The following is a 10586-nucleotide window of genomic DNA, read 5'->3' as shown; positions in this document are numbered from 1 at the left end:
TGGGGCGCAGAGGAACATTGGGGGTGGAGAGTGTGCAGCAGGGCCCGGGCCAGCTCCCACAGGGGGCAGGAAGGGAGCACCATCCATTCTCTCCCTGCCCCCAGCTTTGCTCCAGTCCTGCCCCCAGCCACATCCTGGGCTCCTGGCACCACCCCCACCCCCAGGCTTGTGCCACCCCTGACCCTTGGCTCCCGGCTGCAGCTCTCTTCCTAGCCCGGGGTGAGGCTGGAGGTGTGGCTAGGAGCAGAGCTGCACCTGGCCATGGGCCCAACTGTCGGCCCCCACCACAGCCCAGCTGCAGCTCCAATCCCACCCCCAGCCTCAGCCCCAGGCCACGGCCACAACTCCCAGCCCCAGCCTCACCCCCAGCTGCAGCCCCAGCCCCAGCTGCCTTACTCCCTCCGTGTCCCCCCACCCGGAACATGGCCCCACTCCCAGCCCCAGCTCTGGGGCACAGGGGGTCATGGACAGGGGTAAGGAGGATGTGACCCTCAGAAGTTTGGGGGACTGCTGAGTTAGGAGGATGTCACTGGTGATCTTGATGAGCACAATTTCAATGGAGCAGAGAGGGAGAAGCCAGATTAGAGAGATCTAAATGGATAGTTGGGATGGAGGAGTAAACAGCATGCTCAAGATCTTGGAGGTGAAGGCAAGGAGAGATGAGGAAGTAGTTTGAGAATCAACCTGGAGTCAGGGAAATTTTTTCAGGACAGGAGATCCAGTAGCTTGCTTATAGGCAGACTAGTAAAGAGCCAGGAGCTAGAGGAGAGAAGCTAGTAAGGGAGTTAGTTAGAAATAAGGAAGTGGGGGGAAGGAGACATGAGGGGATGGAGTTGCAGGTATGAGGCAGACAGAAGCAGAGTGACCTCAGAGTCCTGAAAGTTGCAAATACACAAATATCTTGGAAAAATTCTCTAAAAAATATGTACATGTTTTCTTAATTAAAATTAACCATCGTCACCATAAATCCAAACTGGTGTGATTCCTCTGGGAATTTGTTTCCTTCTTTAGCTTTATATTTATTAAACATTATTATCTGAAACTTCCTGCTACAGAAAATGTTAATCTCTTCCTATGCATAAGAAAAACATTGCCATTTAAAGATCAAATTTTAAAATGGGCTCCATCCTGGCTTCTAGATTTGAGCCTGTGGACTTTGTATGCACAGTATTTCGTGCCAGCAGATAACAGAATGTAAATATCTAGCTTCCTGATGTGTGAGCAAAAATGGATTGTATCTGTTAATAAGGTACAAATAGTATTTGTGGCCACAAATAGTATTGCACACAGAATTACAGGCAAAATTTCAAAGCTATTTTTGAATATTGGAAGCTAAATTACACTTGCTAGAGGAGTTTTCAAGAAGACTGTAGGATGTCTTAGTGGGCCCCACAGATTTTGCATGATCACTCCATTACCACTTAAGATGTTCCTGAAGGAGATGCATCTCTTGTTTCTTCTCTTCATTATGCCTCCTCTTATTCCCCTTCTGTAGGTCAAAAGCCCTTAGCTGGTTGGGCCATTGATTTGCTTCTGTCTCTATCATTTCCCAAATTTTCACCCAGGCAGTTCTAAATGTTTTATCTTGCACAGGCTCTAAGATCAGCTAAGGAAGATCCTAGACTAGACCTTAGCTGATCTTACAGCCTGTGCAAGATAAACGTATGATATCGCTACTTGACATTTAGAACTGCCTGTGTGCAGTGGTATCACTGATTGGCGTTTCTCAAATTGACTCTCAAGTTAGCTTTCAAAATGTAATGAATTGAGTAATTGTGCATTGCAACCAGGCTTCTTTGTTACTATAGATCTAGTGTTGTTTCTTGTCCCAGCTTCTGCCTTTTACAATCTGCTATGGTTTGTTTGGACTGAAGGTCTACTCTGTCTGTCTGACTCATCACCATGGTACCTGAGCACCTCACAAAATTACATAACTCCACTGTGTAGTCCGATCAATGCTGATCTTTGCTTTACTCCCCTCTTCCCGTAGATGGGAGGGGAGACAAATATTGTTATTTGTATTGTTGCACTAAATAGGGAAGAGTCTGAAATGTTGTCCGGAAGACAGTGAGATGCATACTCACCCCAATCTGTTGTGGGAGGGGTGGATTGAAGTTGTTGGGCTTGTTTTCTTATTGCTTAGGTGGCAATGAGCAGTTCAGAAAAAATATACACCGTGCCTCTCATATATCCCCTCGGGAACTGTTAAATTCCCCTATGGTTTCTATTTAAAGGATTTTGCCCCTTTCTTTTTTATTTCTACTCCACGTATTGTTTCTGTTCAGATCTTGACTTACAATTTTACATTACAATGTCATGTGATTTCCTCCCCCCCCCCCATCAAATAATGATCCCGATGGTCCTCAGGATAAGCTTTTCTAAAATTAAAGAGCTCTGGTCACTCTAAGAGCAAAGGTATGTTATATTCTCATAATTGTTTTTACCTTCTTATACATAACTCATCAAATATGGGAATACAAAGAAAAGATCTGTGCTGTCTGAACTGAGGCCATCTGTGGATAGCTGGGATCTGCAGATTTGAATATCAATCCCATGATACAGTACATCGAGATTAGACACCGAAGCATATAAAGAAAGGGATTCTCTTTGCCTCCTAGTTTCTTCATGTTAGTTTCACTCCACAGCTGTTCCTCCCTTCCCCTGCCCCACTCACCTCCTTCCCTTCCCTTTTTTCTTTCCATTTAACTGATCCCCTTCTAAGTAACTCCCCTCCCCCTTGTCATGGAACTAACATGACATTTGCCACCATCACATTGTTCACTCTGCTTCTGGGGTCTACTCCTTGCCCCACCTTGTGTCTGTCTTGTCTATTTAGACAGTATTATCTCATTATTTCCTTGTACTCCTTCATCTGTCTGCATCCATCCATTGTCTCTTGTCTTATTCTTAGATTATAAACTGTCTGGGGCAGGGACCATCATTTTGCTCAGTGTTTGTACAGCACCTAGCACAATCGGATCTTGGTCCATCATTGGGGCTCCTAGGTGGTATGGGTAATACAAATAACAATAACTCAGGTACATTACATGATTACAAAAAGCTGAAAAAACTCAGATTGAGATTCTATGTATTGAGGTAGAGAGCTGTGTGGTAGTTTCTCAGCTACAGCATTGAAGAGATTTCAAACACAGTTGTTAAACAGGTGCATTGCAGGCAGTCTCTATTTCTTATCTCCACAAGAGTTTCAGTTATAAGCATAGTAATAATGCTGCTTTGAATTTGTATAGCATAGTTTGTCCAACGGTCCCTGTGAGCTTCACAAATATTAATGGCTTACGCACGCAGCTTTTATCAATCAGGGCTGCACTACACTGAGTCCTGTACTGTTCAGTCAGGCATAGTTACGCACAGGCACAAACTACATGATGCAACCTGAATTTACTAACATAGATTAAGCAGTGTTAAATAATTTCATTGTAGATTGTTTTACCATGTCAGTATGAATGTTTATATGTGTCCCAAACACTTGTTTAGTGCTTTGTTTGAGAGTTCATGGAGACAAAATGATTAATCTTAATTCTTCCTTCCTTCCAATAGCCAAGAACCCTCGCCCTTCTAAGTACGGTAGGCCGGTGCTTCTCAATCAGGGGTAGGTGTACCCTTGGGGGTACTCAGAGGTCTTCCAGGGGGTACTCAATTCATCTAGATCAGTGTTTCTCAGTCTGGAAGTTGCAGCCCCTAGGGACTCACGGGACAGGTTTGGGGGGGGGGCATGGCAAGCAAGGCTTCAGCCCTAGGCAGCAGGGCTTGGCTTCAGACCAGGCTGACAAGTGAAAAAGAGGCTCAAGTATCACACTGAAATATAAGTACAATATTTATATTCCAATCAGTTTATTTAAGAATTAGATGGTAAAAATGAGAAAGCAAGCAATTTTCCAGTACTAGTGCGCTGTGACACTTTTGTATTTTGATGTCTGATTTTATAAACAAGTCGTTTTTATGTGAGGTGAAACTTGGGGTACGCAAGACAAATCAGACTCCTGAAAGGGGGACAGTAGTCTGGAAAGGTTGAGAACCACTGCTGTAGCCCTACCTGTACATACAATAGAGATGTTCATATCTTTCTGTTGTAACTGATACTTTTGAGCAGTGTCTAGCCTCCAAAAGAAGTAGAATTTTTGAAAACGGGTCTTCCTCCCTCTCAATAAAGAGATGAACTTTCCTGGTCATATGCTAGAGCAAAGTGTAATGTGTTCAGTGGGAGAGTCCCCCAAGACATAACTTGGAATATTTTTTTTAAAGAGGTAGGGGGCACTGAATTGTTGGGGATGGAGGATTTCTTATTTCATGTTGCTTTAATATCTAACTCTACTTCAAAATGGTGACATACATTTCATTTTTGACAGATGTCTTCTGAAGATGCAACTATATATATTTAGAGTTATTTGGGATTTCTAAGCATCACCTTTTAGCTTCAGAATGTATCCTGCCTCAAAGAGGGGTGGGGGCTTCTGTTTTTATTAAGAGGCACAGGAGTCTTCCAGGGTCAGGAGACCATATGATCCAATAAATCTGTATGTTATGCAACAATGAGACAGATAAGATAATATTCATCATGTTAACGTCAATGGCTGTAGGACAGGTGCTCAGATAATGTGGTAATGGATGTCCTAAAAATATCCTAGATAGCTTACATTGAATTCCTTTGTTCTCCAAAAAAACGTGTACAGCATGCTCCCTTGCTGGCTCCTCTAATTGTTTTATAAAGGTCTATCAGTTGGTTCTATATTGCAACCATCCATGGTTTACAGAAATTCTGTCAGAATTGCTGATAGGGCCATCATTTCTTTAACGTCAATCAATGAGCTCTGGTTTTGTTACTGCATACATTACTCGTCAGATGCACATTAATCTGTGCATAAGTGAGATCTTTCATTGATGTTTGTGTTAGCAATAAAATATATCACTTTTGTTAAAAAGAAGTTTTCCAGATTTTAATAGAGTATTTATACGCTGCATTATTTTTTACTGATTTGCTTCACAAGAACATAAAGAGAACCCAATCACTTTTTCAGATTAACAGAATGTAATATAAGCAAAAATAAAGTGATTGTCTAATAACTAAATGAATGATTCAAGGCAAAACAAGAAGCTACTGTACATGTCATCAGATTCAATTTATATTTGAGTTAAAATAACGTGGCATTGACTGCACACAAAGCTTAAACTGTCAAAGATTAACTCGAGCAAATTAAAAGTGAATTTAACAGCCGATACACTCTGAAGCCTATAGATAACAGAATTGATGCCGGATCCTATGATCCTTACTCATACCGGTAGTCCTAACAAAATCAATGGGCCAGATCACCTGGACTATACAAAGCTCACAGAAGGTCCTTTGAACATGGATCTCCATTTCCCATACGGATAGAAGGTCAGTTGCCTTTTTAGTACCATCCCCTTTCCTCTGCAGAGTCAGAGATCCGCAGCTGCAGAGGGGGTGAGCTGGGGCAGCCAAGAGCAAAGGTTGTAGATGACACAACCCTCTTCTGTGCACTACCAAAAAGCCAGTGCAGACATAATGCAATCTGGGGTTTCTTGAACTCTTCTTTTTCCTCTCCATGCTGAGGAAATACCTTATAAGGGGACTATAAACAACTGCAGTTGGGGAAACCCTAGCAGGGTGGCTTTTTAGACCTGTGCTGAGAGCTGGGACTAGCTGCAGAGTATCCACAGAGTTAAGGAAAGGAACTGTCTATTCTCCAAGGGAAAGAGGGGAAAAATAACAAAGCTCTCCGTGACAAAATGGTCCTAGAAAGTCTCTGCAAGGGAAGGAGTTGCCACCCTTTATGTCCCAGGATTATTTCTGTATGGGGATAGGAGGGGAAAACTGAACCAATGGCCACTGAAATTAGTATGGCTGCATGCATGGATATGTGTTGCAGGATCAGGAGCCTAGACTGCATCATAGGACAAACAGCTTTATGAGGCTTATGTATGTCTTTATAACTGCAGCTGCACATTCGGGAGTTCCAATGTATTGTTATTATTGAAAGCCACACTCCCTTCTCTGAAGAATGGCCCTTTTTATGTGTTAATGACAACAGCAAGTATTATTTTGAGCAAATGTTTTATACGGCATGTTTTTTGCAGGACATCTTCGTGAATAACGTTCTGCTCTAGTCACCCAGCTGTATGTTACCGTTAGCTGATCACATTCCCTTATGATATATTGTCATCAAATCATGATCTTATGGTTAGACAGGTGTTCCCGCTTGTCCTTGGTAAGACCTTAGATAGGAGGAAAGGTGAAACAAACATAATTTCAAACCTATAGGGTGTGCTAATAAAAAATAACAATCATAATGAATAATATGTGCATCCTCATTTATGAATATATATTATTATAATATATAAATCCTCACTTTGTGGTCTTTCTCAACATTCCACTTGCAAATCCTGAAAGAGCATGTTGGCCTGACTGGGAAACTACAAAAGGAAATGCATTGAAAAGCCCAGAGAGAAACTGCAAAAGGTCTCAGTTTGACAATGCTTTACAATAACCAAGGGAAGCTGATTTTGAAGCCTGCATATAAGGCTAGATTATGCCTGCCACTTGTGATGATGCATGAGGGATGGGGAAGGGTCTTATGTCTCTGTGCTCAGATTAGACACAGGCACAGTCCTTACTCTCATGAAGCTTCCTTCTAGAGCCCCAGGGATGCAGGCTATGCTAAAACCCAATCCTGTACCTCTGAAATTAATTGCAAAACTCCCATTCGTTTCAGTGGTGCAGGATTAGGGACCTGAAGAGAGTGGAAATGAGGTGGGGCCCCTTTACACCAGCCATTGGAGATGGATGGCTACAAAGAGGACAACATGCTGCATCCTCCTTAAGGATGTTGTTGGGGATGCACTCCCCGTGCACTCCAGTGAACCCTGGGAGGAACTGATTCTCCTGATTGTGTTTCTTCTGAGAGCTGTTCCTGGAGTACTGCAGCACCTCACAGTCTTCAGCATGGACCGGTGTCTATCAGGGACAATGTATTGATCTATATTGTTTAGCTTTTCCTATTTATAACTTAATTTTTAGCGATTTGCAATGATATGGTGGTACTGTGGGGATTTTGGTCAGGCAGCTGGTGTGCTGTGAACACTGTTTTATCTTGCTGTTCATAATCTTCTCACTGTTAAATTTGCCTTTGTTGTGTCCACCTGCTGTGTCTCATCCTGTACTCAGACTGCAGGCTTTTCAGGGCAAGGTCTGTCTGTTAGTTCTATGTTTCTACACTGCTTAGCACAATGGGGCCCTGATTCCTGTTTGGAGTCCCTCATTGCTGCATAAAAACAATAATATAATAATGATACATACATGTATGGCAGGAGTTCTAAACCTGTTCTTAAATCAATGAGAATACTATGCTATACTTCCAATATATTTTCAGCCTGTTTTCAGAAAAAATAACGTTTGTAAGAGGTGCACGTAAAATATGAGTGAGAGAAAGAGAGCGAATTCAGTGGACTCCACTGGAATCATCCTCAGGAAATGTTATTTAAAATACCTGATGCTTGTTGCAAACTTGTATATTTCAAATTTGCTCCTGGGAGTATTTCTATGATCCCAGGAATCAAAGTCATCTCTGGCAGTCATGATTTATCCAGGGAGTAGAACGCTCACCATCAGACACAGGGAAATCACTTCCTTCTTCCTTCATATTGATGATGGAATTTTAACATATAGGTCCTGACGACTTCTTTCAGTGCATCACTACCATTACTATGGGTTATTTTAGACATACCAAAGTATATTTGTGTGTGTGTGTGTTTATCATTTTCAAAAGACTACCACTTATAATGGATTGTAACAAGAACTGGTACAGAGCATGTATTTGTTTTACTAGCATGACGGCATTTGTAAACCTTTTTCTTTACCTTATTTTCCGTATAATATGTTTTTCTATTCAGGGGCTACTTTAAATTGAGCAAAGGGTGAGGAGGAGTGGAGGAGAGGATGGCACAGCAAGGGACAAGGGTGAAGAGCTTTGGGGTGAGTACAAGAAGCCTGAATTTGATGCAAGAGGCAAACGGAGAGGGAGTGGAGGGCGCTGAAGAGGGAGGCGTGAGAAGTTGTCAGTGACAGGCCAGGAAGATTCTCTAAACACTTTATTTTGAATGGAATGGGGTGGGACCTGGGGGCGTCAGGAAGTCCCTCTCCTGTCCCTGCAAAGCACGGGGGCTAAGCCCGTCCCTTCCCCAGTTATTCTGCGCGTGCATTATTGTCTGGAAGGTCTGTCCGGGCGCGGCAGTGACTTACTGCGTGTGGCTCTGCCATGCGGTATTGGCAGGGTAGTGCAGAGCAGAGCTGCCACACCTGTTGTAGGGGAGAATTAGGCTGGGTGCTGCGGGAGGGGGAGGAAACCAGTGATTGTATTAACGAGCAGCCATAGGTCCAGCAAGAGCAGGAGGGGCGCTGGGAGCCAGCCGTCCTATGGGGGAGCCAGAGGCAGGGAGAGAATGAAAGCTGAACTTGGAGACTATTTAATGCTTCCTCACCCGGGATCAGCTGACGGGACGCCCGCTGGCTGTCTCGGGCCAGCTCCCAGATATTGATATTGTTAGAGGAAACAGATCCCTTCACCCTGGGAGCTCTTTTCGGCACCCGGACACGGGAATCCATTTACAATGAATGGGATCAGCTGCACGGAAGCGCTGCTGAACGGACTAAAGGAGAAGGTAACAGGGCTGTGTGGGGCAGGCGAGCAATGGGAGAGTTGATAAGCAAGACAGAGGCATTGGAAAATAAGTGCTGCTCTGTTGCTGAGTCGGTCCCTTTAGGCTTAACACAAGGCATCCAGGTGCCAGATTCAGAATTTTGTGGTGTTCATGCACTGAGATGTGTCTAGGTCTGGAATATGTTGGTGCAGTAAAGAACGCTTGTCCTCCATTCATGCAGGGATATCAGAGGGGTTGAAGGCCAAGAATTGGATGGATTCAAATAGGAGGATCTATCTACTAGATCCTGGGTTTTATGGTGCTGGTGCACTAGGGTCCATCAGGGTCCAGATTTTTTTGGTGCAGCTGGAACAACTAGATTTGTTCTCTATTTAGGTATCAGAAATGGGGGAGTCAGGACCAAAGTTTGACTGGGTCCAGAAGCTGGTTTTAAGACACCTGTGATCCAGGATGAATCAAGATCCAGATATTTTTAATAGAATCATATAATATCAGGGTTGGAAGGGACCTCAGGAGGTCATCTAGTCCAACCCCCTGCTCAAAGCATGACCTATCCCCAACTAAATCATCCCAGCCAGGGCTTTGTCAAGCCTGACCTTAAAAACCTCTAAGGAAGGAGATTCCACCACCTCCTATGTAACCCATTCCAGTGCTTCACCACTCTCCTAGTGAAAAAGTTTTTTCCTAATATCCAACCTAAATCTCCCCCACTGCAACTTGAGACTATTACTCCTTGTTCTCTCATCTGCTACCACTGAGAACAGTCTAGATCCATCCTCTTTGGAACCTCCTTTCAGGTAGTTGAAAGCAGCTATCAAATCCCCCTTCATTCTTCTCTTCTGCTGACTAAATAATCCAAGTTCCCTCAGCCTCTCCTCATAAGTCACGTGCACCAGCCCCCTAATGATTTTTGTTGCCCTCTGCTGGACTCTTTCCAATTTTTTCACATCCTCCTGGTAGTGTGGGGCCCAAAACTGGACGCAGTACTCCAGATGAGGCCTCACCAATGTCAAATACAGGGGAATGATCACACCCCCTCAATCTGCTGGCAATGCCCCTACTTATACAGCCCAAAATGCCATTAGCCTTCTTGGCAACAAGGGCACACTGTTGACTCATATTCAACTTCTTGTCCACTGTATACCCCTCGGTCCTTTTCTGCAGAACTGCTGCCTAGCCACTTGGTCCCTAGTCTGTAGCAGCACATGGGATTCTTCTGTCCAGTGAAGGACTCTGCACTTGTCCTTGTTTAACCTCATCAGATTTTTTTTTGGCCCAATCCTTATTTGTCTAGGTCCCTCTGTAACCTATCCCTACCTTCTAGCTTACCTACCATCTCCAGTTTCGTGTCATCTGCAAACTTGCTGAGGGTGCAATCACATCATCCTCCAGATCATTAATGAAGATATTGAACAAAACTGACCCTGGAGAACTCTGCTTTGATACTGCATGCCAACTGACATTGAGCATATCACTACTCATTGAGCCCAAAATCTAGCCAGCTTTCTATCCACCTTCTAATCCATTCATCCAGTCCATACTTCTTTAACTTACTGGCAAGAATACTGTGGGAGACCATATCAAAAGCTTTGCTAAAGTCAAGAAATAACATGTCCACTCCTTTCCCCTCATCCACAGAGCCAGTTATCTCATTTTTGGTACAATCCGAGCAGCTAGACTTGTTCTCTATTTGACTGGGAACTTGGTGGGCAAAAATCAGGCAGGATTCAAATATATCCTGCTTTTACTCCTGTCTCACTGTGAGCTTTGGTTTTGGGATTTTCCACAAAATTTTTGCCTAAATCTTGCTGTCATGTAGGTCAGAGGTTCTTGATCTTTTTCTTTCTGAGCCCTCCCCACGCACCCACCACATGCTCTTAAAAACTCCATGG

The sequence above is a fragment of the Chelonoidis abingdonii genome, chromosome 6 (genome assembly GCF_003597395.2).
Source record: "Chelonoidis abingdonii isolate Lonesome George chromosome 6, CheloAbing_2.0, whole genome shotgun sequence".
In the NCBI taxonomy this organism is placed as follows: Eukaryota; Metazoa; Chordata; order Testudines; family Testudinidae; genus Chelonoidis; species Chelonoidis abingdonii.
The sequence above is the reverse complement of the archived record's forward strand: the minus strand, read 5'-3'. Positions refer to the sequence as shown.